The sequence below is a fragment of the Marmota flaviventris genome, chromosome 13, assembly GCF_047511675.1.
Source record: "Marmota flaviventris isolate mMarFla1 chromosome 13, mMarFla1.hap1, whole genome shotgun sequence".
Taxonomy (NCBI): domain Eukaryota; kingdom Metazoa; phylum Chordata; class Mammalia; order Rodentia; family Sciuridae; genus Marmota; species Marmota flaviventris.
The window spans coordinates 93,448,200-93,474,024 of NC_092510.1; the positions used below are offsets into that span (position 1 = coordinate 93,448,200).

General features: G+C 56.6%; 1 long non-coding RNA gene across 2 annotated transcripts; it reads right to left on the bottom strand.

Moving 5' to 3' along the window:
* Positions 1-17,401: 17,401 nt before the first annotated feature.
* On the bottom strand, positions 17,402-21,576 carry LOC114100009 (uncharacterized). Of its 2 annotated transcripts, XR_011704158.1 has the most exons (4): positions 21,352-21,565; positions 20,665-21,252; positions 19,851-19,944; positions 17,402-18,915 (listed from the first exon to the last, which is right to left on the bottom strand). It is a non-coding gene; the product is annotated as an uncharacterized lncRNA (long non-coding RNA). The 2 variants fall into 2 exon arrangements; XR_011704157.1 differs by having other exon boundaries at positions 17,402-19,944; positions 21,352-21,576.
* Positions 21,577-25,825: the final 4,249 nt, after the last annotated feature.

Consider the following 25,825-nt stretch of genomic DNA (forward strand, 5'->3'; position numbering starts at 1 on the left):
ACGTGAGCTTTTGGAGGACACCACACCCAAACCATAACAGGTGGGCTGTGTATGGCTGCAGGAAGGAACAGAGACCACTCTGTTGAAGATTCCCATGGTGCCAAGGAGGGCAGGAAACTAAGCCACCTGGCTCTTCTCTCTGGAGTTCAGAATCATGTTCCGGACCAGAAACACCTTCGGGGCCTGGTACTGTTCTAATGCCCAGGCTATGGCTGCCATCTGCCAAAGCCATCCTCTGCCGCAGGGCTCCTCCACGGGCTCCTGCACTTCAGCTGTCCCGATCCTTTCCCACCAACTCATCTCTGTCTCCTACCTTCGTCCCATCTTGGGCTTCTCCCTTCACTTCTCACTTACTCTTGGTTCCTTAGTGCCTTCTCTGTGGCATTTGGCTTCTATGATTGCAAAAACAGAGTTTTGCTCTCTCCAGAGGTTCCCTCTCAGACCCCTAAGAGAGAGGTTACGCTCCCGGTTGGACAACATTATTCCTGCTGAGTTACTTTTTTTTTCTAGAAGGGGCTCTTAGAGCATAATACAGCTTTCTCCAAGATAGATGGAGAAGATGCACATGAAATTGTGGAGGTGGATATCCTCTGAAAAGCAATAATGGGCTGTACTGGCACCAAATCACATTCATTATTGATAACATCAACAAGGCCATTATTGTGTCAACTGGTGGAAGTTGAGCTTCCCTAGAACTTGTTGGCCAAAGAAGGCGGTTACCCATGGCCATGTTCTTTGTGTGTGTGTGTGTGTGTGTGTGTGTGTGTGTGTGTGGTGCTGGGGATTGAACCCAGGACCTTGTGCATTCAGGGCAAGCACTCTACCAGCTGAGCTATACCCCCATCCCCCATGGCCATGTTCCTTCGTTTCTAAACCCCACCAGGGAAGGCGCTGGAACATCATCCAGCCTCCTTCTGGCTCCTCCCATTGATGCATCTTCTTCTAGAATCTTCTGACCCTGCTTTCCTGCTCTCTCAGTTGCTGCTCTGGTAGTTTAGGGCTCCACCACAAGGATCTTAGATCACCTTTAGGCTCCCAAAGTTTCCAAGCGCTTTCATATTAGAGCCCAGCAAGCTAAAGGTCAGGGAAGCAGCCTGCTCTTCTCAGCCTTGACGGCAGGGAGTTGTTATGTGTGGAGGGTTGTTGGGGCCACTCACAAACTCCCACTTCACAAACTCAAGTCCTGCAGAGAAGAGGACTTTTCCTCCATCAAAGTCTCAAAGTCCCAAAATCCAGAAAAGGGACCATGGCTGACTCAGCCTGGTCAGAGTTCCCCCCAGGACAATCATCAGCAGCCAAGGGCTGCAATGTACCAACATGGCTGCTGGGAGCCCACCTTTGACACAGGGAGTGGCCAATGATTGAGGGGGTCATTGAGATCCCAGAGACACTTCCCATGGTACCCTTTTTACCAGGAGACTGGCACACGGCAGAGAGCCGGGTATGTGTGTCCGTGATCTGCTGTGCCAATACATCTCCTCTCCCCATCCACTTCCTGCAGAGCTTCCTGCCCACCTTGGAACCTCGGGACAGCTTTTTCCCACAATAATTCCATGGATGGGGCATTTAGTACTCAAATATGCCACAGAAGGGCTGCATGCGGGACCAGGGTAAGAACCAGCCCCCTCTGGCACACATGGTATGATTCAGAAGGTATTGAGGAAAGTCCAAGAAAACCAGCTGTCCCAAACCTGCTGTCACAAGTGAAAGTTCCCATTAAGGGTGCTCCTTTGGACAAGGGTCTGACCCTCAGCCTGGTCATGGCTAGGTTGGACGTAAAACCAAACTTCGTTTAACCATACAGTCGAGATCATCATCCATGGTTTGGTTTTTGGCCTGACCCTATTCCTCAGACCCAGAGATAAGTATGCACCCCACAGTGAATGTTCAGTGGGGGTGATCACAGGTCCCAATCTGAGCCAAGGGTAACCACTTGAGACTTTTTCTAGGTGAGATAATGCACAGCACAAACATTGGTCTGCAGAGGTTAAAAAATAATAATAAAGAAGTAGACATTTTTGCTTAGCAAAGCAAAAATGGGAGATTGTGTGGTGGGACAGAGAGAGAGAGGGGTAGAGAGAGTGAGAAATTGAGTCAGAGGCAGTCTTTTCTTTCCTGTGATTTATGGTTATATTTCCTGCACTGGGAGCCCATGATTTTTCCCCTTGTTTGATAATAAACTCCATTTTTAGTTGAAATTCTCTAGTAAGAGTCACTCAATTTTACATAACAGAAACTCAAATTAGTCTAGATAAGAAAGGGGGGTTATGGTGTCACACAATTGGAAAACTCAAGGATGACTTTAGGTCTGGCTGGATCTAGGACTTTGAATGATACCATCAAGACACTGTCTTTTTCTTTCTGTTGGCTTCTTCATCAGTCTTTTCCCAGGAGATGGGAAAGATGGTTCAAATTAATTCCAGGCTTAGGTAGAAACCTCTGAAAGACAGCCCTTCTTTCTCAGTGTTTAACAAAAGTCCAGGATGAGGCCCATTAGATCTGCTGCTGGTCATGCCTGTTTACTTTCAACTCTGTGGGGCTGGGGAGGGCTGAGAGAAAGAGGAAGGAAGGGCATGACATTAGTTTTGTGTTTATCAAATCGAGGTCACTGTTAGGCCCATTTGTTTTAATGGGGCCCATTTACAACCTCACCTGACTGCCTCCCAAACTAGGCCAGTCCTGTTAAACAAAGCTCCCATTCTGAGTTCCTCAGGGGCCTGACCACGCAAAGATGGGCAGGATTTGGGAAATGGTCTGAGAGGGTTGAATTGCTCCGCCCAGGAGAGTAAGGCGGGTTTGAAGGGGTGAGCAGCAACAATAACAGCTAACGTGACTGAGCGGCCACCCGGTCAAGTGTCTCCCATAGACTGTTTTATGAAATCTTGGCCACCGAGCCTGTTATCTTCATCCTGTATTCTCCTCACTTGCTGATAAAACGGAGGTTCAGACAGGTTAGGTGCCTCTCCTCTGACCACACAGCTGATAAGATACAGAACCAGGGCGGGGGTGGGGAGCAAAGCCCTTGCATTTATTGCCTCTCTAAAAAGAGATGCAGAAAGCTAAGGGAGCCTGGGAACATGGCTCTGGGTAAGAGAGAGGGACTTGTGGAAGCTTCCCAGGGGTGGGTCGGCAAAAGAACTTTCTCAAAGGGATTGCCGAAAGTTTGTTTGAAGTCCTGTGAATCCTGGCACTTGAAAGCATCTCTCTGACTTCCCTAAATCTGGCTTCACCTGCCTTGCACACAAAGACCTTCGCAGTGACTTTCTGGGGGAAATGGGAAGGAGCTGGGGAAGAATGAAACAGCAGACCTGGATCAGCAGTTCACCCAGATACTAAATGAATTTAGCAGAAGCCACAGCTCCGGTGCAGAGCAGGGTGGGGGTTGAGAGAGTGTAAGCTACTCCAGAATTCTCCAAAATGTCAGGGACAATGCAGCACTTCCACAGTGCGGGAAATGTGGATTCCAGCTGATATTTTTGAACTAGTCATGGAAGGGAGGTCCCAGTTGACAATGAGGTTCCCTAGAGAGGGCAGAGGGGGCCGAGGGAGGCCCCTGCCCCTGAGGGCTTGAGCCTCCCTTCAGAGTCTCTGTGCCTCTGTCCCAGGGCTGGAGTCTGGGGAGTAAGACCCCAGGCCCTGTTTGACCTGGGGTTAGAGGCCTAATAACGTGCAGAAAAGAGGCCGGGAAGGTGTTGAGATCCTCGGGTCTTAGTTTCTGACCCAGAGCATAAGCCCTCTTAGCATGGCCAGGGCATGAGGACAGAGCCAAAAGAACTTTGGGGAGCCCGTGGCTCTTAGATCACAGGCTGGCCTAGGTGGGAAGGGTCCCAGGGCTTGGCGTGGGGTTGGTCTGAAGACAGGGGCCTCCACTGGCTCCTGAGAGGACCGGGGGCAAGGAGCCAGGCAGAACTTGGCAAGACACTGGGAAGAAGGAATGAGAGCAGGCTGGTAAAATCAGACGGGGAGTAGGTCCCGGAGGAGAGGGCAGCCTGGGCCTGACGGACGGCCTCGGAGGCGGCCCTGAGCGGCAGCCAAAGCCAGGAGGCGGGGGATGCAGGAAGCAGGGAGGTACACTTGTCCCGCTGCCCACCTGGGCAGACTCAAAGGCCATTAGGCTTCCCAGAGCAGAGGCTTGGTGAGAGATGTATCCCGGCAGCTGCCAGATGGAGGTCAGGAGCCGGATCTGGCGGCTGCAGGCTCCTAGGGAGTCCTCCAGACTCCTCCCTTTCTAAGTGGGCTTACTCCAGGGCCCTGTTCTCCTGCGGCTTCTTCTCTCCCTCTGTGCTTTCCCTCTGAGGCCTGCAGCGCCCCCTCTGTCCTCCCAGCTCCCTGGAGTCCTCTCCTGAGAACCCCTGGCCCTCCCACGCTTCCCGCTCTAGTGGACCCTCACAGTCAGAGGAGCCCAAACCAAACTCTCCTCTGCAGCCCCAGGCCTGGGGAGCAAGCCGAGGCAGCTACTCCCTCCTCTCCTGGCCTCCCCCCAAGAAAAGAGCTCTGCCTCGGGGCTCAGGTCCCCCACTGAACCACGTTTGCCAGGAACCCAAGGCACCCCTGGGCTGGTCTCTAGGCCTGGCGCCAAGCCCCTGAGTCCTTTTCCATCCAATCTGTGCTTCACCCTGCGGGAAGTGGGACCAGCCAGGGCCAGAGGCTTTCTTCGGTCTTGCTTCCTCTTCCTGGAAAGCAGATCCATGTGCCCGGCTGATTCAGGCCCACTAGAGGTCAGGGGTCCTGAGATTGGCAATTTGCATTTAGCCTTGGAGGGAGAGGCCCTCAGGAGCTCTTGCCAACCTAGGGAGGGCCCAGCATAGGTCCCAGACCCAGCCACTGACCCTGTTTCCCCCAGGACTCTGTTTCCTGTCAACATGGCTCCCCTACTTTGTAGGAAGGTGAGCGGACATCCGGGTCCTCTGCCTGCTTCACAAGAAGACCTCTTCCCATCCTATGAATTCTTTTCTCCTTAAATCCAATCTGTTTTTGTGTCCCCTTTGTAAACAGCTGGTGAAGGACTTTCAGCTTATTAGGTCACATTATGACTCTGGTCTAGTTTCCTGATAACTGCTACCAACTGGGCTTTCTCACCCCCTCCCACGGGCCAGAGCGGGAGCCTCTGATGGTGCTTTCAGAGGCTTTTGATTATAAAAACAGTCTTGCTTTGCTTAAGACCTGGTTGTTTTAAAACTTGAGGCTCAAATTTGACTTGAAATTCTCTTCTACTACATAAGCTGGGCTGGGAGCTGTGGGGGCTTCCAGTGTGAGTGTGTGCGTGTGAGTGGGAGTGTGCCTGTGAGTGTGTGTGTGTGTGTGTGGGTGGGGGTGTGTGTGTCTGGGGACCATGTGGTCTCTCTTGCTGCCCCCTCCCCACAGCTTTTCTGGGCCCACCCCCAGGGTTGGGGCTAAGGGGAGAAAGAGGGATATGGCTGTCTACCTCCTGACATCTGACCAGAAGGTTCTGGTTCCCTACTGTGAGTCTGGTTGTGGTGGGCGTGGCCGGTGGTGGGCGTGGCCTGGTGGTTGTAGGTGGAGGCCCATCTCCACATTCACTTTCTTAATGGTTCCTTTCCTCTAAAACTGAGTTTTCCAGGCAGTGTTGCTGCTGGTAAAACCCACCAAACCGGTTTGGCCTCTCCCCTGGGGACATGGAGTCTCAGGTGGCCTTCACTGTGTGGTGACCTCTGGGGTAGAAGATTCCTATCGGGACCTGCCCAGAGCCCCTTTCCAGACAAGGGGAGTCGCCCTGGCTGCCCTCTCCTGCTGCCCCCACCTCTCTTGGTCCCCTAGCTACTTCTCTACACCTGATTCCAGCTCACAGTTGGGGCGGGGACATGGCTGTTGATTTCTCTGCCCCAGTTCCTTCCTTCCACTGGCAGTGACCTTTTCAACACTTGGCCTTAGTTTGATCTCTCCCTTCATATCCTATAAGGCTCCCCATCATCTGGAAAATAACGACTGACTCTCTGACTCCTTAATCCTTAATCTTTTTTTTTTTTTTTTTTTTGGTAGTCCTGGGGATCGAACTCTTTACCACAGAACTGCCTTCCCAGCCCTTTTTATTTTTCATTTTGAGCAGGATATCACTAAGTTGCTGAGGCTGGCCTCAAGCTTTCAGTCTCCCTGCCTCATCCTCCCAGTTGGCTGGGATTGCAGGGGGGTGTGCATCAGTGTGCATAGCTCAACTCCCTACTCTTGAATTCTAGGCTTCTGTCCAGTTAGCCTCTGACCTCATGTCCACCGAGGTCTACACTCATGCTTGCCACCCAGTCCCCAATCCCAGCCTAACAGGTGGTAGTGACTGGCCCCCAGAGCACTGTGTTGAGGGCTATGAGGTTGGCTCAGGGCTCACTGGAAGGACAGTGCTGTGATCAGCTAGTGATGCCTGCCGTGGTCACAGGTCCGGCAGAGCTGCGAGGATTTTGCTTTCTGTTCAGCCGTTTCAGACTCTCCCTGTTTTCTCACCTGGACTTCGCCTCCACTCCTCTGGGCCAGGATTGGAGAATGGGGCCCCGTGTACTAGGTCATCGTCACTATGGACTCCACAGTCTTCCCTAAACTCACCACATCCTCGCACGGGCCGTCAGTCCTGCGGGAAGCCCTCCAGCTCTCCTGCTCATCTTTTCCTCCTTCTGTGGAACTTAGATGACCAGGCACCTCTTTGCCTGGGCTTGCACCGTGGCACTGGACAAATCAATCGTTAGTACTTGCAATAGCACCCCTTCCCAGACCGGTCCCCGTGGGCACTGTGACTAGGCACACTCACCAGGACGCTAGTGCACATGGTGCTAAAGGCCCCTGTGTCACTTGTAGGTAGGTGTCTGACCAGTGCCCTGCCCAGTGTCTGGCACAGACAGCTGTCAATGGAGTAGAGTGGGAAGGAGAGGAGAAGACAGAGGGGGGGAGGCCCGGCCAGGTGGCTAATTACATCAGAGGAGGAGCTGAGGCTCCCAGTGGGCTCCGGTGGCCCTGCTGTGCCAGTCTCTGAGGCAGGCGAGGGGCTGAGACAGACGCCCATGGCAGGGGGTATCAACAATCTGACCGCAGAAGGCCCAGGCCTGCCCTCCTGCTGTGCCATCAGAAAGTGAGAGATCTAAAAATACAAAGAGGAAGTTGGCTCTTGGAGGGGGCAGGGGTGCGGAGGCCCAGCCATTCCTGCTCTGCCCCTCCCCTGCCAGGGTGAGGGGTCCTGGTGAGGGGGCTGAAGCTCAGGGCCTTCTCATTTGGAATGGGCTTCCCTGGGCCCTTCTTCCAGTGAACTCCTCTTCCTGAAGGAGTCAGCATAAAAGAAACTTCTAGAAGCCTTCTGACTGTCACCCATCCCCCATCACTCATCCTAAGTAGACTGATTGGTCCTTCCTGTCATGCCCCCTCTGGTCTTTCCCCCACAGCTCTGTCCTTAGCTCATTACTTATGTGGTCTTTTACCTATTGTCCACCCACCTCCCTCAAAGGACTAAGCAGAGAGGTGAGAGAGGGACTTCAAATCACATGCCTGGGTTCCAGTTCTGTCCCTTCATTTACATTTAGGCTGTGTGAGGCACATTTTTGGACCTCTCTGTGCCTATCTGTAAAATCTTCCCTTGCCTGAGGGCTGGAGCCACCCTTCGTGGTTGTTGAGGGCCATGTGCGTTGAAGCACGTGAAATGTTCAGAGCCCTCCTGACTCGCTCCGGCCTCTTGCTGTTGCTCAGCAGTGATGGACGGATGTTCTCCATCTCTGTAGCACCTAGCAAAGTGGGTGGATGTGTTTGTATTTATGTGCCGTCTGGTTCCAAAAGAGGTCTGAGGACCCGAGATGAAGCATGACATTGAAAGCTTTGTGAACTTGAAAGCACATTTAAATTCTAGTTGTCACTCGTTGATGGCCCTGGGTTCTCCTTCCTTATGATCATGCCCTGTGGACGGCCTACACCCAGGTGAACCAGAGACTCGCAGACTCCCAGAGTCTGTGTGTCTTTGGTGAAAAGGAAACTCTGTGTCCCATGGACCTGAACTGAAACTGGTTCCAGTCCTGACTTGGGGCCTGCGCCCCTCAGCCAGGAAGCCTCCAGGAGATCTGAAGACCCGAAGCTGCCAGGTGCTGACTGATTGGTGGAGGGGCAGGAGTGGGGTCCATGCGGCTGCCTGCGGAGGTGCTCAGCGCAGGCCGGCTGTCCACCCCTGCCCAGGCCTCTGGGGAAGGATGGAGTGTGAGGACAATGGAGCTGTGTGTTAGTTACACCGGGGCTCTTGGTGGAATCCCAGGGAGTCTGAATAATTGACGGTGTGGTCAGCAGCTGACCGCTGACTTCCAAGCATGGTGCCAATTGATCTGGTCAACATTTACTGCCCCGGCCCTAGGAGGTCTAAGGGTCAGAGGTGAGATGCGTCGCCCCCTCCTGCCTCCTCACCGAACGGTGCCACCTTGGAGGCAGGTGGACCCCGGGGCAGCTCGGTCCTGCCTGGCTCCGAGCCTGTCTCCTTCTGTCTTTGAAGAGGTTAAGAATCCATTCCTCGCAGGGTGCCGAGCAGGAAGTGCCATATCAACCCTAATGAGGGCGCCAGCTGTAGGGGTGGAGGAGTGTGTTTGAGATGTCTCTGTTCTGCGGTGCCTCTGGGGAGCCCGGAGGAGAAGGTCCAGCCATTGGATGATTGGGTCCAGGGCTGATGGGATGTGGGCGTTTGGGACCCCCTAGCTCTAAGTGGTCCCTAAAACCACAGGAAGGGATGAAGTTGACCAGGGAGGACATTCAGAGACAAAAGGACCCAGCAGAGGCACTAGGAGGCCACCAACTTCTCAGGGATGGCCATGGATGCAGGAGGAGGAGGAGACCCTGGGAGAGATGGAGAGAGCCGCTGGGAGCCACGGCGTGGGGCAGGGGGAGAAGGCGGGAAGTGACAGAGGAGCCACTGGGTCTAGCCACAGGTGGGACCAGGGGTGGCCCTGGGAGGGAAGTTTGGGGAGTGAGGAGAGCCTGGGCTCCTTCTTGGGAGTCTCTGGAGACAGGGACAACGGGGGCCTGTGGCACTGCCCTGGATGACACCTGGATGGAGCCCTGGCCATCGTGCCTGGGCTCTGGACCTAGCATAGCCCCTGCTTGTCGGAGTTCCAGGCGGCCCAACCCGGCTGTCTCTGCAGCCTCCGGCCGCCTGCTCTTTTCCCAGAGAACTCCCCAGCTTGGACCCACTTCCCACCGCAGCAGCAGTGCCCACGCCCCCCCTCCCCGGGAGTGGGGGCCCTTCCCTGAGGCCCGCACTTCCTTTCTTGGTTTGCATGATTGGACAGTCGCTGGTGTCCACAGGCTCACCCTGGCCCTGGGCAGTCCGGGGACCCAGCAGGAGCCAGAGAGACAGCAGCAAGCTGTCTCTACCATTAGGTGGGAGCTCAAGGAGGCCGAGAGGAACCCGGTGGCAGGGAGCAGGGCCACCACTGGTTCTTGGCCAGCCCCGCCCCACTCTCCCCGTCCAGCCGCCCTCTCCACTCAGATCAGCCTCTTCTGCTTTGTGGGAAAGAAGCCTGGCCTCAGCTCCGAGTCCTCACCAGCCAGAGCACAGCTGTCGCCCCCAGTTCCAGGTTTTTGTTAAAAAGAAAATTTCAGGCAAGGGTCTGGCTGCTTGGCTTGGGTCAGGACCCCCTTCACCAGTCAGCCAGGGCCGGGGAGTAAGGGGCTGGGACAACGCGGCAAGTGCCCGGACCACCCACCTAGAGAGCGTGGGAGAGGAGCTTGTCCCAAGAAGGGGATCTTTCCACAAGGAACAGAGTGGGAGAATGGGCTTCCCTCAAACCCGAGGCAAGGGGGGTCCAGGCCACGGAAGAACTCGCGGTGCTTCTGCAATGTGGAAGCCACAGTCCAGAGTGACGCTCGCCTTCTCAGTGTCCTGGACCCCGTGGCATCAGGTGAAGCCTTTAAACCCTTCCTCACAATTGTGTGTCTTTAATTTTTTAGATTTTAATTTTTTTCTGGTACCAGGGCTTGAACCCAGGGCCACTCTACCACGAGGCCACATCCCCAGCCCTTTTTATTTTGAGGCAGGGTCTCACCAAGTTGCCTAGGCTGGCCTGGAATTTGTGATCCTCCTGCCTCAGCCTCCCGAGTCGTTGGGACGACAGGCGTGTGCCACAGGCCCAGCAGAAACGTGGTTTTAGATGCATAAAATAGAATATGACAGAGTGAACCCATGACGGCGGGTCTGTCACAGCCTCCCGAGGCCTGCGCGTGTTGGCGGTGGGGGGAGACGGGATAGCCAGAGACCTGCTCGGAATCTCTGGAGGAAAGAGCTGGGTGCCTCGGCCTCGGGTGGCGGGTGCTGAAGCTGTCGGGGTCTGAGCTGGGCCTGGGGGAGGCGGGCAGGAGGGAGCTCTGGTAACCCAGGGGCAGTGCTGAGACTGGGTCAGCCAGGGTGCTTGGCCGGAAGCAAAGACTGCTCGGAGGTCACTAAAGGAGTTGTTTGGAAAGGGATCAGGTGGCTTCTACAATTGACAGGGAAACTGGAGGGACAGGCCTGACGGGAACCCAGAGAGGTGAGCCTGCCAAGGTGCCAGGCGGGAGGCTGCTTCCTGCCAGCTGGTCACGGTGCCCCTGCTGGCGCCTCCAGACACAAAGCCCACAAGCCCACAAGCCCACCGCTGGGCGCCAGTTGTTGAGTGTCTGACTGACCCTGTGTCCTGGCGTCACTCTAGAGCTTCGAGTCCTGGGAGGGTGCGTCCACTTGGCCACGCTGCAGGCCACATGTCCATGGTTTAGTCTCTGGGACTTCAGAGCACCTGCCCACTCAGCTGCCCTAAGAGGGGGGGCTCTTCCCACCACCTGGGGACGCCCCCAGGTGGATGCTGGCTGACCACAGCGGGGAGGGCCTGCGGTAGCCGGTTCTGGAGGGTTGGCGGGTGGCCAGGCTAGTGCTGCTCTGACGGGAGCACAGGCTTGCGGTGGCGTCCAGGGGCGTGCACCCCTAAGGAGAGCAGCCCCCTCCTTTCTCCCCAAAAGGGAAGACCGTGGGCCTGAGGCAGAGCAGAACTTCGAGTTGCTTCTCTGCGACCCTTTAGAAACAGGACGGCTGACTCCACTGGACTGAGCTAGCAAGGACGGTGGGGGCCCAGGGAGATGTAAATGGCTCTGGTGATCCATGGCTACAAGGGCCAGCCGGGCGATAGTTCCTGTCTATTCTGTGGCCACCTCACCCCTCACCTGCCATTAGACCCTGAGCTCTATGAGGCCAGGTCCCCTGTCTTGGGCCTTTCTGCCCCTGTAGCCTTCAGCCCAGGCACCGAGACCTGGCCGCTGGCCACCTGTCTGTCTCTTCCTCCTGGACTCAGTCAGGCGACCTTTCCCAGCCTCCCCCAAGGGTAGGTGTGGCATGTGACTTAGGTTTGGCCCCTGGAACATGGACAGAAGTGACCTGGGCCACTTCCAGGCCTGGCCCATAAAAACCTCCCGTCCCTGTCCCTCCGCCTGTCCCTGTCCTGCATGAACAGTCCATTTGGAGGCTCTGGGGAGGGTGGCCCACGGCGAGAGGGAGCCTGGGTTCCCGAGTCACCCCTGGGGGAGGCTCGGCCACCGACCAGGAACACGCACTGCAGGAGAGGAAGGAGCCATGTGGAGCCATGATATGGGGGCCTTCGTACAGCCCTGGGTGACCCTGGGGCCCGCAGGCAGGCGGGGCTGGACTCGCTGTCCAGTGATCCTGGGAAAAGCCGGGTCAGCTTGCTCCACCCTTCCAGGGGCCTGCAGGCGGTAGACCTCTGGGTGGGCCGCCCCAGTGACCTCGGGCAGCGCCTGCTCCTTCCCCGGCACAGACGATCGCAGGAGCGAGGAAGCACAGCTCTGCTGCCTATTACCCCGGGATCCTCTGGGACCAAAGGCCTCCCTGGCTGCTTTCCCACCTCCTCTGGGGCCGGTAGGAGGGGGCGTGCCTCAGGGATGCCGCAGAAAGCCGCTGGAGCTTGGTCATGCGGCCCCTGGGACCCCAACAGTGCGGCCAGGTGCTGTTCCAGATGATTTGTACCCACTGACTGGGTTAAACCTCATACTTAACCTTTTGGGAGGACCCCATTTTACAGAGAAGGATGTTAAGGCACAGAAAGGTTGAGAACTCAGCTCAAGATGGCACAGCCAGTGAGGAGCCAAGTTAGCGTCCAAGTTAGCTTTGGCTCCCGAGCTGCCTCTCTAGATTAAGAGAAGGACTTCAGTTCTTATCCCAAACGCAGAGGAGGGAGTGGCATCGTGAACACAGGCCTCCACCGCTGTGGCCCTCAACCAGGGTGACTTTAGCTCCCAGAGGACATTGGGAAATGACGTCTGAAGATATTTTTTTTGTTGTCTCAGTGGGGAGGAGGTGCAGCTGGCACCTAGCCTGAGGCCAGGGCAGCTGGTGAACCATCCTGCAGTGATGGGGCCACTCCCACCACAGTTACTCCCAACGTCCACAGCACCACCCCGCCGTGAAGTCAGACGGACCTGCCACCTCGGCTACTTGCTGGCTGTGTGGTGCTAGGCCACTGACCTCCCCTCTCTGAGCTTCAATGACTTTAGGATGTTGGATATGGCAGTAATGAGACAAAGTGGGACACAGAGCAAGGGCCAACTAGGGTCTCCTTCCTCTTCTCCTCTTTCCTGCCCTTCCCTGTCTCTGGCCCTACCCCAGGCTGAAGGGCCCTGCTCGCAAACGTGGCAGAGTCTGTGTCGATCTCCGCCCCCACCCCCCTTCCTGGCCCTGCCGACGACGTCTTCAGTTCCTCTAATTACTTATTTAAAGACTATCGATTCCGTGGGCTGCTGCTGGGAGGCCTCGCGGAATAGCAAGTCTCGTAAATAGCAAGAGAGCTGCGGCCCAGCGACCAGGGCTGCAGCCTGACATAACCAGGCAGGGGGTTATTTTCGCTCAGGATGCTTGTGAAATATTCATGTGCTGATTTAAATACCCAGGCTGTCGGAGCTGAAAGGGCCAGAGAGGACCAGAGAGAGCATGTCAGCAAAGCCTGCCCTCATCCGGAGGGAGATGCCGCGGGTGGGGTGGGGGGGTGCCTGGCAGACACACGTTCAAGACCGATACCAAGGCTCAGAGAAAATGGGTGACCTTGGGCAGGTCACTTGCCCGCCCTGGGCCTTTGATTCCTCATCTGCCACGAGAGAGAGTATCGTGAGGCCGAAATGAGAGGGATATAAAATGATAATTCAGCACACAGTAGGCCAGCAATAGCTGATTGCATTGGAAGTTAGCAAGCCTGTCTAAGCCTGAATGTCCTTCCCTGGAGACCTCCTAGAGCTGTAAAGTTGTATGAGACGACAGATGTGAGCATCTCGCAGCAGGCCAGGGACAAAGCTGAGTTTGACCAGCATGTGCTGATCCACTGGGCCCCAGGGGTTGTGCGACATGCTTAGAAAAGTGGAGAATAACTGACTCTTCCAGCACCCAGGGTGGAAGTTACCATTATCTGGAGTACCCTGGGGAACAGACTGTCACCAGTGCATGCTGATTTCTAAGGCTCGCTGATGACCTCGGTGTGAATTCTCCCACTGTGGTTGATTTTAAGCTATTTTAAGTTCTGAATGCAGAATTGGGAAGAGTCATGTGCACCAATGGATGTTTGTCTTACAGATGAGGAAACTGAGGCTCGGAGAGGTTGGGTGCCTTGCCTTACATAATTGGCTGAACCAGGTCTCTCTGCTCCCAAAGCTCACCATTAACTACCTCCCAGGATTGAGCCGAAGGGAGGTCAACGAGGCTGCGTGGTGGGAGTGACTTGGCCAAGGCCACACATCCCAATGGACCAGAACCTGCCTCCTTTCTCCCCGTCCAGTGCTCTTCCCATCAGGAGCTCCGGGCAGCGGTGGGGCCACACCTGTCCCCACTCCTACCCCAAGCTCATTCAGGAAGACCACACCTAGGCCAGGCCCTGGACCAGGTAATTCTACAACATTCTCTTATTGATTCCCCCCATCCAGCCCCTGGGGGAGGAATTCTGACTGCCGATTAAGTAACTTTCCCAGAATGCAGGGCTGGGAGACGTGGGGTTCAAACCCAGGTCTGCGATGGCTCCCAAGCCCACACATGTTCCTACCCTTGGAGGGCATAAAGTCCTTCTTGCCCAGGGGCTGTTACCTGGCCTGCATCTGGCCCCACTTCACTTGCTCTGCTTTCCTGGATAAGATGTGATCCCTTGCTGCCACCACTGCCGTCTGCTACAATGTGACACAAGCTAAGAGAGTCTACACCAGAGCTGAGCTGATGCCATCATGATGCCCAAGACTGTCCAGAACTGGAAGCCAAATAGACCTTTATTCTTTGTAAAGTTAGACTGCCTCAGGCATTCCATTACAGTAACAAGAAGCTGACTCATACAGTTCCCATGGCCCACAACTGACCTTTGACAGCTGCCGCAGTCCGGCTGTAGCAAACTAACCGTGGGGTGACGAACAACTTGTGTACATTGATACAGCAGGAGTGGGAGCCATTTATCGTAGGACAGGAGGGGTATATATACATTCCACACATCGTATCTTAATTAACATAAACTAGATATAGCAGTCAACCAATAAGGAATCTCCACACTTAATGGCTCGCTGGCGTTACTTCACAAACCACTCCCTCTGGCAAAATGCCAGGCGCCATCTTGACTTGTTTACAGACCCTAACAGACAGCTGAGGGCGCTGGACAGCCATGCAGTTCACCCCTGCCTCAGTGATCTCTTTCCCTCTCGTTTATCCATTTACTCACCCTGTGTTTGGTAGTTCCGAGCTACCCACTGTGGGCCAGGTACTGACTGTGCTGGGTGCTGGGACACAGTGGATGAAGGCCATAGCCCTGGCCCCCAGGGAATCTATGGACTAGTGACGGTAGGACGGAGCAAGCCAGGGATGCACTCAGAGGGCAGGCAGACTGCACAGCAGTGACAATCCTGACGGGGCTTGTTCAACTCACTTGTGTGCCTACAGTGTAGACTCTCCTCCCTGTGAAAAGGGTGCTTGTGCGTGGTTGTAGGGAGGGGCTCAAAGGAGCTGAGTCCCAACAGGAGCGCGGTCAACAGCACACAGAGACATGGGCTGGGCAGGGACAAGGAGGGGGACTGTACCAGAGAAGTTCAAGGGGGGTCGAGGAGGCCCCAGGTGCAGGGTGCTGACTGGCCCAGACGCTTTCATCTAACACCTGCAAATGTGCCGAGGCACCGAGGCAGCGGGGAGAACGGGCTGCAGTTTGGGGAGGGGAGTGGGCGCCACTCGTTGAGCAGCTCTCCTCTTCCAGGCTCCCTGTGCCACCCGCCATAGGACCATGTCTCTGAACCCTTGCAGACATTTCTGGTTTTGTTCTGTTTGTGGTGCTGGGAACTGGGCCCAGGGCCTTGCACGTGCCAGGCAAGCACTCTACCACTGAGCCACATTCCCAGTCCTCCTGCCAACATTTTATGAGGTAGAGACTATATTATTGTGCCAGTTTTATAGCAGAGGATATTGAGGCTCAGAGAGGGAATGTGACTTGCCTAAAAACACACAGCTGGTATGTTGCAGAGGCAAGATTCAAACTCAGATCTTCCTGATTTGGAAACCCGTGCTCATAATCCCTAGCCTGCAGAAGCTGCCTTGCCGTTCGCCTCTCCCTTATTAGAAGGCCCTCAGGCCTGTGGGCGGACGCAGGGACAGAACTTGCCTGCATACCAAGCCACTGAATGACGCAAACACAAGATGAGCATCACTGACCCCATGTGACAGTTGAGGGACTCAGGCTTAGAGAGGGAAAAGAACTCACCCACGGTCACAGATGAGAAGGTGGCCTTGGAAGCGGGACCTTCCCTGTGCTGGCCCCATAGTGGCTCCGAGGCAGTGGCCCCCACGATCCTTCCTTGGTGGGGAGCAGCCCCAAGACGTCGGAGCAAGGTCACCAGAGGCCTGGAGCTCCCCGCCCCCTCAGCCCAGAAAGGAAATCTTCAAAGGATGTCAAGTTCATGGCTTTTGTGGCAGAAAGAAAACAAGGCGTGAGTGCGAGGAAGCTGGGCAGCTCCCGCCATCGCCATCCCCGGGCCGCGCTGAGTCAGCGCAGAGGCCGCTCTGGCCTGGAGCAGAATCGCAGGAATCTGCAGATGGCTGGAATCTCCCGGCCCGGCCGGCCTGGGAGGGGACAGGGCACAGGGAGGGGCTGCGTCTCCCCTCCCCTCGCCCACCCCACTTCTTGCCCATGTCTTTGAAAGGCCACTTGGTCCCCGACGTGCACGGCTCTCACCAGTCTCGAAAGTCCTCACAAAGGGCTTTATGGTCTCCAAAGCCACCTGGGATTCTGAATCCACAACAGTCGTCCTGCCGCCGCCAAGGAACGTGACTCTGGAGTTCACGATGACCTCAAGGTGCCCTGACCGTGTCCCAGGCACCCCGTGGGCTCCTGTGTGGGGACACGTTTCAAGGGCTCAGAGATTCCTGTGGTTGCTGATATTAGGATCCCTTGAACAAATAAGGCCACTGAGGCTAAGTAAAGCGTCTTTCCAAGGCCAGCGGGCTGTTAGGTAGCGGAACCTGGATTCGAGGTGCTGACAGGAAGAAGCCAGGTTTTGTACCCAGACTTTGGAGGAGGAAAACAGGGTTCCCAGGCAAAGGGTCAGTCCTTTCCTGCCCCCGGGACCCGCTCGCTGGCCCCTTGGCCCTCCTGTTTCACTCCTGCAGAATCAGAGCGACAAGCCGGCCCCACTCTCCTCCCAGCTCTGGACCCCTGTGGGGTGTGGGGTGACGGAGGTGTCAGCACCCACAGGTCCTCGCTCCCTGTGCCCAGGCCGTGTGTGGCAGCTGCTTTTCCTCAGCTTCCCCCTGTGGGGTCTGGTCCCCTCTGTACGGAAGGTCACCCGGGGCCTTTCCAGAGACCTCGTCTCACACACAGGGAGAGGGAGGACAGGGTCGTGAGGTGGAGCAGGGCAGGGAGCGACACTGAGGGGACATTCCTCTAGAGAGAGCTCAGAGAAGTCACCACATCCAACCCAGATGGGGGAACTGTGGTCTGGGGAGGGGCAGGACTCAGAGAATTGGAGACGAATGTGAGACTAGACTCATCTCCACGCTCTTCCCATGGCCTGAGTTGACAGCCTCCCTTTAGGTCCTTTAAGATCTTGGACATTCATTCATTCAGTCAGTCAATCAACAAACACCTCCTGACCATCCCCTATGCACCAGACCCTGGAGATCATAATGGTGGGTCTCATCACAGTCCTGACTCTCAGGGGCTTCACATCCAGAGCCGTGCAGTCCAGTACAGCAGCTGCTGGCCACGTGGCTACTGGGCAGTGGACCCACAGCTGCTCCACACTGAGGGTGGTCAGTGTAAAACACACACTGGATCTGGAAGACTTAGTATTAAAAAAAAAAAAGAAAGGAACATGTCTCAATAATTTTTTATCTTGATCACATATAGAAAGAATATTTGGAGCATATTGGGTTAAATAAAATGTTAAAACTAACTTCAATTTGCTTTTCCTTTATTTTTTTAAAAAGGGACTCCTGGAAAGTTAAAATTCCAACTTGCTCCAGCGGCTCCCGTGATCTTTCCGTGGGCTGCGCTGGCCCTGGGGTGGGGGGGGACGGCCTGAAGGGAACAACCTCCCACTCGCCTTTCAGCCCCCTGGCCAGAGGGGGAATGGGCCGGGAGCAGGATGAAGGCCCAGAGATGGAGCCAGTTCATTTCTGTCCTCGGTCAGCACCCTGTGCGTCCCCCAGCAGGGGCCCCAGGAGTCCCTTCGCGTCCCTCCCGCCTCCATTTTCTTTCCTCTTCCCAGCGCCCCAGTGCTGACTCCCCTCCAGGGCCCTGCACCCCACACCTCCAGCCGGTCTCCAAGGCCAGGTCACACTGCTGCCACCACAGCCCTGGCCACTCACCAGAGGAGGCACCTTCCTCCCCTGGCCACTGAGAAGCCCTCAAGATTGGGACCGGGCCTGGGGGCCTGGGGGAGGGCCCTCAGGGCAGTGGAGGAAGCCTGGTGTCTTCCCTGAGGAGGTGGCACCAAGGGTGACGTAGCCCCGGAAAATGAAGTGGCAAGGACCGACAGAGAGAGGCTCAGTCCTGTGAAGCTCCCCTTAGAGGGTCCACGTGGCCGCGGCTCAGAGCCCCGGGCACCCACAGGGACGTGGGCACAGGGCAGACCACAGCACCCCAGGGCCGCACCCAGGAGCATGTCCTTTGGCCCAGGGCGATGGGGAGCCATGGAAGGGGTGGAAGCCGCGGGCACCTGGGACCGTGGGCCCTCTGGGGCCTTGGAGGGACCCCAGGCGGCCTCCTCTGCTGGCAGAGCTGGCCGAGGCCGGCTTGGCCTCTCCCGCCAGGTGGAGCTTGCAGGAGCTCCAGCTGCCAGGCTCCCTCCCAGGCCGTGTGACTGAGTGGCCTTGGCCAGATGACCTACTTCTCGTGCTTCAGTTTCCTTATCTGTAAAGAGGGGATCAGGAGTGAGTCACTGTCAGGGTTTCGTGAGGACTCGGTGACGTAAGGCTTGCAAAGCGCTTGGCACAAAGTAGGTCTGCAAGCGGTCATTCCCGTTCCTTCCTCCCTTCCTGAGTCCCCCTCTCCACCTGCCGAACACCAAGCCCCCGCTCCTCAGGCAGCAGGAAGGGGACTGGAGGAGCGATTCCGCCGTCAGGGTATTTATAGCCGAGCGCAGTCGCCCTTGTTGTTTTCCGTATATTTTTACATTCTCCACCGTCACACATGGTTCCTCACAGTGGCTGAGAGGCAGTGGGGGCGGAGGGTGGGGGACATGGATGCAAAGAGTGGCAGAGTGTAGGAGGTGGAGACAGATGGCCCGGGGCAGCACCGAGGGACCTGAGGACCTGGCCTGGGCCATCCTCTCCCAGCTCAGAAACCATCAATGGCTCCCCATTGCCCCTGCCCAGATTTCGAAATTCACCAGTCGCACACAGGGTGTCCCTGCACACTGTGTGGCCACATTTCTCACTCTTGCTCCCCCTAGGTGAGCCTCTTCTTCCTGTGAGGAATTCAGGGGAAAGGCAGCTGGAGTTGGCTCACCTGCTGTGTGACCCCCAGTACCCCTGCTGGTCTCTGAGCCCACACTCCCTTTCCTGCAAAATGGGAGCACACGTTCCGGCCTCGTGGCCTGCGGTGAGGGTTCAATGCAAATGTGCCTGGCCATTCGCAAACATGAGCTATTATGAGATGCACTTCAGCTTCAGGCTTCCAGCTGTTCCCTCCGCCAGGAATTGCCCCTCTCCCCACCCCATTTCCACCTGGAGAAGTCCTTCAGGGCCTGGCCGGAGAGGGGCTGCTCCCCAGGGGCCCTGCAGACCCAGGGCTGCGGGCACATCGTCCTGTCCCCTCGTTGCTTATGAAAGCAGCTGGCTTGCTCCAAGCCCGCTGTGCGCCTTCCCTCCTCACGCCGGCCGTGGAGGGAAGTGACTGCTCCAGGGTCCACTCAAACCCAGGACTTGAGACTCAAGGCCTGTGGGATCCTGCATCCGCCCTCCCTGTTCCGGGACCTGTGCCAGAGTCACGGCTGCTCCACGTGGTCTTTCCTCGGGGGTCCTGGCCCGGCCTCAGGCCCACCCCGGCCTCCTCCCCGATCTCTGACATCCTTGTCCTCAGCTTGGGAGCCCGGGTCCCCCGTTCCCTGCCTGCCAGTGGCCAGGCCCCCGGGTTGGCTGCGCACCCCGGCCCTGGCCCACTGAGAGGGCGGGGCTGGCCAGGCAGGGCACTGTTGCTAGGCAACAGCCTGGCAGAGAGTCTGGATTCTCCCTGAGAGGACAGCAAAGGGGCCTTTTTCCTGGAAGCTGGAGGTGGACCGAGGTACGGATGGGAGGAAGGAGGACCTCACCCTCCCGGTCACCCTGCTGTGCCCCTGCAGTCTCTCACTCCTCCAATGGCCTCCCCTCCCACCCTCTAGGTCAGCCATTCATCATTACTCACACTCGTTTACTCATTAATTAGTTCATTGATTTAGATGCTCGTAGCCTGGTGAATTACAGCTCCCCCGTTGCTCTCTGGGACTCCATTTTCCCACCTGTGCAATGGGAACAAGGCAGTATCAACCACGCAGGGGCCCCACGTTGATGGTTTACCCCCACGATGTCCTCGGCACTGATTTAGGGCCCGTGTTGGAGCCCGGGATGACCGAGGCAAATGAGCTCTGGTTTAGTGGGAGAGACCGCAGGTGGAGCTGCACAGGACTTGCCGACGCCTGTGCAGATCTCCTCTGGCTGTCTTGTGGGCACGCAGGGGAGTGAAGGGGCTGGGCCGTGTGGCCGACGCCATGGAGCTGTATCCTTCACTTCACACCTTCCTGGGAGGCAGATTCTAACTTCTGACCTCGATTTTCCTGCCATAAAATGGGCTCTAACAGTAATGCTCTTCCTGGATCGAGGGCACACATGTGAGCCTCTCTGGGCACACAGTCAGCTTGTGACAGGCAGCAGATATCCACACTGGTGTGTGGTGGGAGCAGAGCCTCCCCAGGGTGCCATGATGTCCCCACGGGCTGGACTTTGGGCTCTCCTCTGTTTTGTCTCCTCGCTCCGCCTTCCTGGGTCTGCCTGCTGTTCCCCACCTCCACCCGTCTGCTCACGCTGTTCCTCCTCCTGAAATAACCACTCTCATTATTTCTCCTAAAGCTCCCATGCGGTTCCTGGAGGCTTCCGGCACCAGCTGGATGGCTCACAAAGTGAATCCAGGGGCAGGCTTGCCAAAGACCCCACAGCACACTGTCTCTCCCCCTCTCTCTCACCTCCTGCTGCAGACAAGGCCCCCTGGAGGGCTTCTCCTCGCAGTGGTCAGTGGTCGCAGTGGTCAGGTGGCCTGGCTGCAGCCTCACCAAGCTGCCTGACTCCCTGGGGGAGTATTCCTGCTTTTCTCAAAGCCCCTGTCCCCTGAGGCCAAGCCCTGGGTGCTCTCTGCAGGGTTTCTGCCCGGAGCTCCCTGGGGCCGGGAGCACCCCGAGAGGGAGAGGCCTGGTTACATCCTGGGCGGCTCTCAGCACTCAGCGATGCGTTTCTTTCTGCGGCATGTTTGTTTAATCTGTGGGTCCCCTGAGAGTCCACGGGCTCTGCCTCGGGTCTCCACTCCGCCTGCGGAATTTGCCCAGACTTGGCACACGGAGGACGCTACGGACCGGCTGCTGACCCGGGGGGCGGGTGGGTGGACGATGGATGGACGAGGGGTGATGGACGGCCTTCATTCTCCTGTGCAGGTGAAGGAACACAGGGCGGGAGGCCGAGCATCGGGAGTTCTGGGGGCAGGTCTCAGCTCTGTGAGCCCGACAAGTGGGATCCCCTTTCTGGACCTCAGTTTCCTCACCTGCCATGCTAGCCAGCGCCTGCCGGGGGAGAAGGGGATGGAACCACTTTATATGAGTGGGAGGCCCTGCCTGGGGCTGGGGCCGGAACTAGCCACATCAACAGTCTCAGGGACCAACCTTTCTCTTCCCTGGCTCCTCTCCTGCCTTGGGCAGGCTCAGGACTTAGCCAACAGCTAAGTCGCGTGGCAGAGGGACTGCAAGCCCTAGGCCTCTCTTCAGGAGACTGTAACTGCCTGCACCTAGACCCCACCAAAGTACAGGGAGGTCAAGGGCCCGAGTGCTGATTCTCCCACGACGGAGGCAAGAGGCAGGTCATTTGCTTCTCAAGCCTCAACTCTCTTTTCTGTAAAATGGGTAATAATTCAATCCACAGGGTTATTCTGAGGGGCAGTGGGGATCCAGAGGAATACCGTGGCTTAGTGCATGGGACACCCACCCTGCTCCAGAATGGCAGCTCTGAGGATCCTTCTTACCATCCTTGGTTCAGATTTTGGTTCTTCCACCAAGAGGAAACCCCTGTTTGGGTGTTTTTGGAGAAGACCGCTCTGTGAACTGAAGTTCTAGGCCTCTGGTCTTCTGCCTGACGGGCTGTTAGTCTGGTTCTGTTCTCAGTCTAAGCTGGACTCCAGGCTCCTCCTGTCTCCCACTTACCACCCTCTGTCCCATCTCCATGGGTCTCCATAGGTCCCCTGCTTTCTGTGAATGCTGGGCTCAATCTGATCAGGATCAGAACTTGGAACAGGCCTGGAGATCAGCCTGGGATCGAGATCAGCGCTTAGTCTGCAATAAGATTAGGGATCAGTTAGCATCTGGATTCAGCCTGTGACTGACGTCAGGGCTCAACCTGGGACTGGGATCTGAGCTTGGCTGGGGCAGAAACTAGGCTCAGCCGGCCTGGGAGTTAGGAATCTGCTGGTGATTTGGATCGGGTCTCATTGAGTGCCAGGACTGGCCCTGTCTGTGACGAGTCTCCAGCCTCTGAGCTGAGGGTTTCCTGGGCTGTGCCCGCAGCAGATCCACCGGGAAGGCAGTGGGGAGATGCAGGAGAAACTGACCCACAATGAGCTCGCAACAGAGGCCCCTGTGGGGATCCTGCGAGTGGCTGGTCCTTCACAATTGTTCCGGTGGAGGCAGGCGTTTGTAGCACCCGACACTGGTCAGTCCCTGGCCAAGGGTTGCCCCAGGCAGTAGGGCACAACTCCGGGAGGAACCAGCAGTCAACAGTCGCAGCAGCTGTGCCCTGAAGAGGATCTCTGGAGACAGCACCTTCTAGGATCGGCCTGGGCTCTGACTCATGCCACAGTTTCATTCACATGCTGGACAGAAGCTTTGTCCTCAGCATCCAGGACAAGGCCTGGCCAGGTGGCACAAGCCTCAGCCCACAGATAGAAGAGAATGTGTCACGTGGGGCCCTGTGCCCCAGTGAGGGCAAGCTTAGCCTGCCTTGGAAGCTCAGAGAGGGTAAGCCACCTGCTTGAGGTCACGCAGCTGCTCAGGGCAGAGCTGGGACGAGAACCCAGGTCTTCTCTTAACCTAAGACTGGGAGCTTGTTAGAAAGCAAAGGCTGGGAAATGGGGAGGGAAACCCCCCCTCCCAGTTCCCGGAGCAGAGCTCAGGGACTGGGCCCTGGCGCCCGCCCGCCAACTCTGGCAACTTCTGACTGGCCCGCCAGGACCGGAGCCCAGGGGAGGGAGCGGCATCTTGTGGGCAGGCGGCCTTCTTGGGTAATGAGGCCCAGTTTGCGGTTTGCAGGCCTTACAATGTGAATAATTCATTTGCAACCAAGTCTGGGAATTAGAAACCGTTACTGGATGATTTATTTAACAGGGGCTGCTGCTGGGGAGAGGGGAGGACTTTGAACTATAAAGGGGAAGTACATGACTCAAAGCTGGATTTAAAGAGGCCAACAGACCTAGGTTCCAATTCCTACCAGCTGTGTGACCTTGAATAAGTGACTGGACCTCACCGTGCCTCAGTTTGCATGGTTGTAAAATGGGGATAATAATAGAGTCGTTAGAAGGATTGAGAGAATTTGGAGAGTGCCTAGAATTGTGCCTGGCTCATAGTAAATGCTCAGTAAGCATTCATTGAATGAATAACTGAAAACTTAGAAATAACAGTAGGAACTGACTAAACTGAGCATGTACTTTGTGGCAGGCCCAGTTAAAAGTTTTACATACACTATCCTGCAGCACATCCCATGTAATGTGCATTATTATTATGTCCCTGTTACAGACTCGAAGACAGAGGCCCAGAGAGCTTCAATAGACTGCTCCATCTCCAACAGCTAGTCCTGGCACAGCAGGAATTTAAACCCAGCCAGGCCTCTCTGACTAGGCCTGTGAACTCATCCACACTCCTCTACCACGGACCTCCGAGCATCAGCGACATTGACACCTGACTCTGATCTAACTCACATGTTCCCTTTTCTTCCCAAAATATTGCACATCCAGCATCGTATGTAATCCTAAAAGCAAATCCAACCAGTGGTTGGGAAAAGGATGGCCCCTCTTTCCAGATGAGGAAACTGAGGCTCAGAGAAGGCCATGAATCAGTCACCATCCCACAGCCAGAATGGAAGCTGCCTCTCTGAGGCCTCCCAGCCACAGTCACGTGTGTACGGTGACAGCTCAACCCGGGACTGCACTTCCAGAGGGCAGAGGCTGTGTCTTGTTTTGTCTGATTCACAAAAGGTCCTTATTAGACAGCAGAGGACGGGAGGCAGGCAGGCACCCGGAACCACTGAGCCGAGGAACCCTCGCCTTCTGACTTGATGTGGGCCCTACACTACTGCCCTGCTTCTCAGCAAAACACAGACACACACACACACACACCCCTGGGGAGCGAGGACAGTGGCAGCTGGCCCCTCTGAGCTGCCTGGGCGCACGCTAGGAACCAACCAACCCTGGCTCCTCCTGGGCTCCAGTGGCTGTGGCCTGGCACAGGGGGCAGCACTGGGCGGTCTGGGGTTCCCCCACAGAGGCGAGGCTGGGCTCCCGCTGCAGGACCCTCTTGCTGACCGGTGCCACAGTGCCCAGTGCAGGCACGGACTGGGGCTGCTCTGCTCAAACCACGTGCACTGGGGCTGCGGGGGCTGCTGCGTGTACTCACGAGCTCGTGCGTGCGTCTGTGTGCGTGTCTGGTGAGTGTGTGGCGGTGGACCTGCAGGGACTGTGCAGACAGGGTCCTTTCCTGTCACTCCCTGAGCCTCAGTTTTCCTCCTGGGCAATGGGAACTGGCATCCAAGGGGGCCTCAGATTCGGGGTGCTCAGGTCAGCTGGGGAGTCGGCTTTCAGCGAGCGCTGTGGGCCTTCTGGAGCGTTTCCCTCCAGGTTAGTCAAGTCCTCTTGGCCTAGCTGGGCCTGGGCCTGCTCTTCCCATCTGGATTAATAGGAAAGGGGTTCCTATTTCCGTGTCTCCATTTGTTACTCATTTTTTGTTTTCATAAAATTTTAAAAGAGTGTGCCATTTAGACTCAGGCAGAGACTTCAATCACTTTTCCAAAAAATTGGTCTCCCGCCACTCGTCCCTCCACCGCTGGAGTGGTCCCTCGAGACTGTCAAACTGCTCCACTCTGCCACCGGCCTGCAGGAGGTCTCCCGAGGCTCACCCCACTTCCCGACGACGCATGGGGACCTCCAGAGGTCCCCCTTCTCTCCAGCTGCCTGGGAGCCACCTTATAGCTCTGTGCTCAGGCACATGTCCCATTCCTGGATGCTGTGCCAGCCTCCGCCTCCCTCCTCCCTGGCCTGGGACGCAAACTCTGCCTGGAATGCACCCCCCCCCATCCATGGCTGGCTCTGGATCCACTGCAATTCACTGCTCAATGTCTGCTTCCCTTCTGGACTGAGCGGGCTGTGGGAAGCAGGTTCTCCCTTGGAGCCCCAGCCCCTCCTGAGCTCCAGGCACCGGGTGTTGCCCTCCTGCTGGGTGAGTGATGTGTGGGTGCCTTCGCTCCTGCGGCAGTGAAGACCCGATTCCCATAGGGAGACCTCAGCAGCACCTTCACCAGGAGCCAGGCTCAGTTTAGGCAGGACACCAGCCTGAACCCTGATCCTAGGGAGAGACTGATTCATGATCCTGCACTCAGACAGCCCTGGCTGCAGCCCCAGCTGAAGTCCCAATCCCATTTGGCCAGCTTTGACCCCAAACGGAGGAGAGGCTGAGCTCCACAGGCAGGGGCCTCGGCCTCCCACTGAACTGGAGCACTTCCAGGACATACAGAGCACCATGCAGACCCAGCAGCTGTATACACACGGCCCCATTCCCCAAACCGCCACCACACCAGGACCTAGAACATTCCTAGAACATTCCTCAGGGTGTGTGGAGGTGGCTCATGGGAGACTCCTCTCACCTAGGTTTTCCGGGAAGGGTCAGGAAGGCCCTAGACCTTCCTGCAGTTTGAGAGCCCATTCTGTCCCTTCCTCCCCAGCTGGGGCAGCAGATCTGGCTGGGATCAGCTCTGCCAGACAGTGATGTGACCTTGGGAGTCACACTCTCCTCCCTGGGAAAAGCTATAGCACTTCTCACCTGCAGTCCTCTACCTCTGCCCCACCGGTCCACACCCCAAGACCCCTCCCCAATGCATATC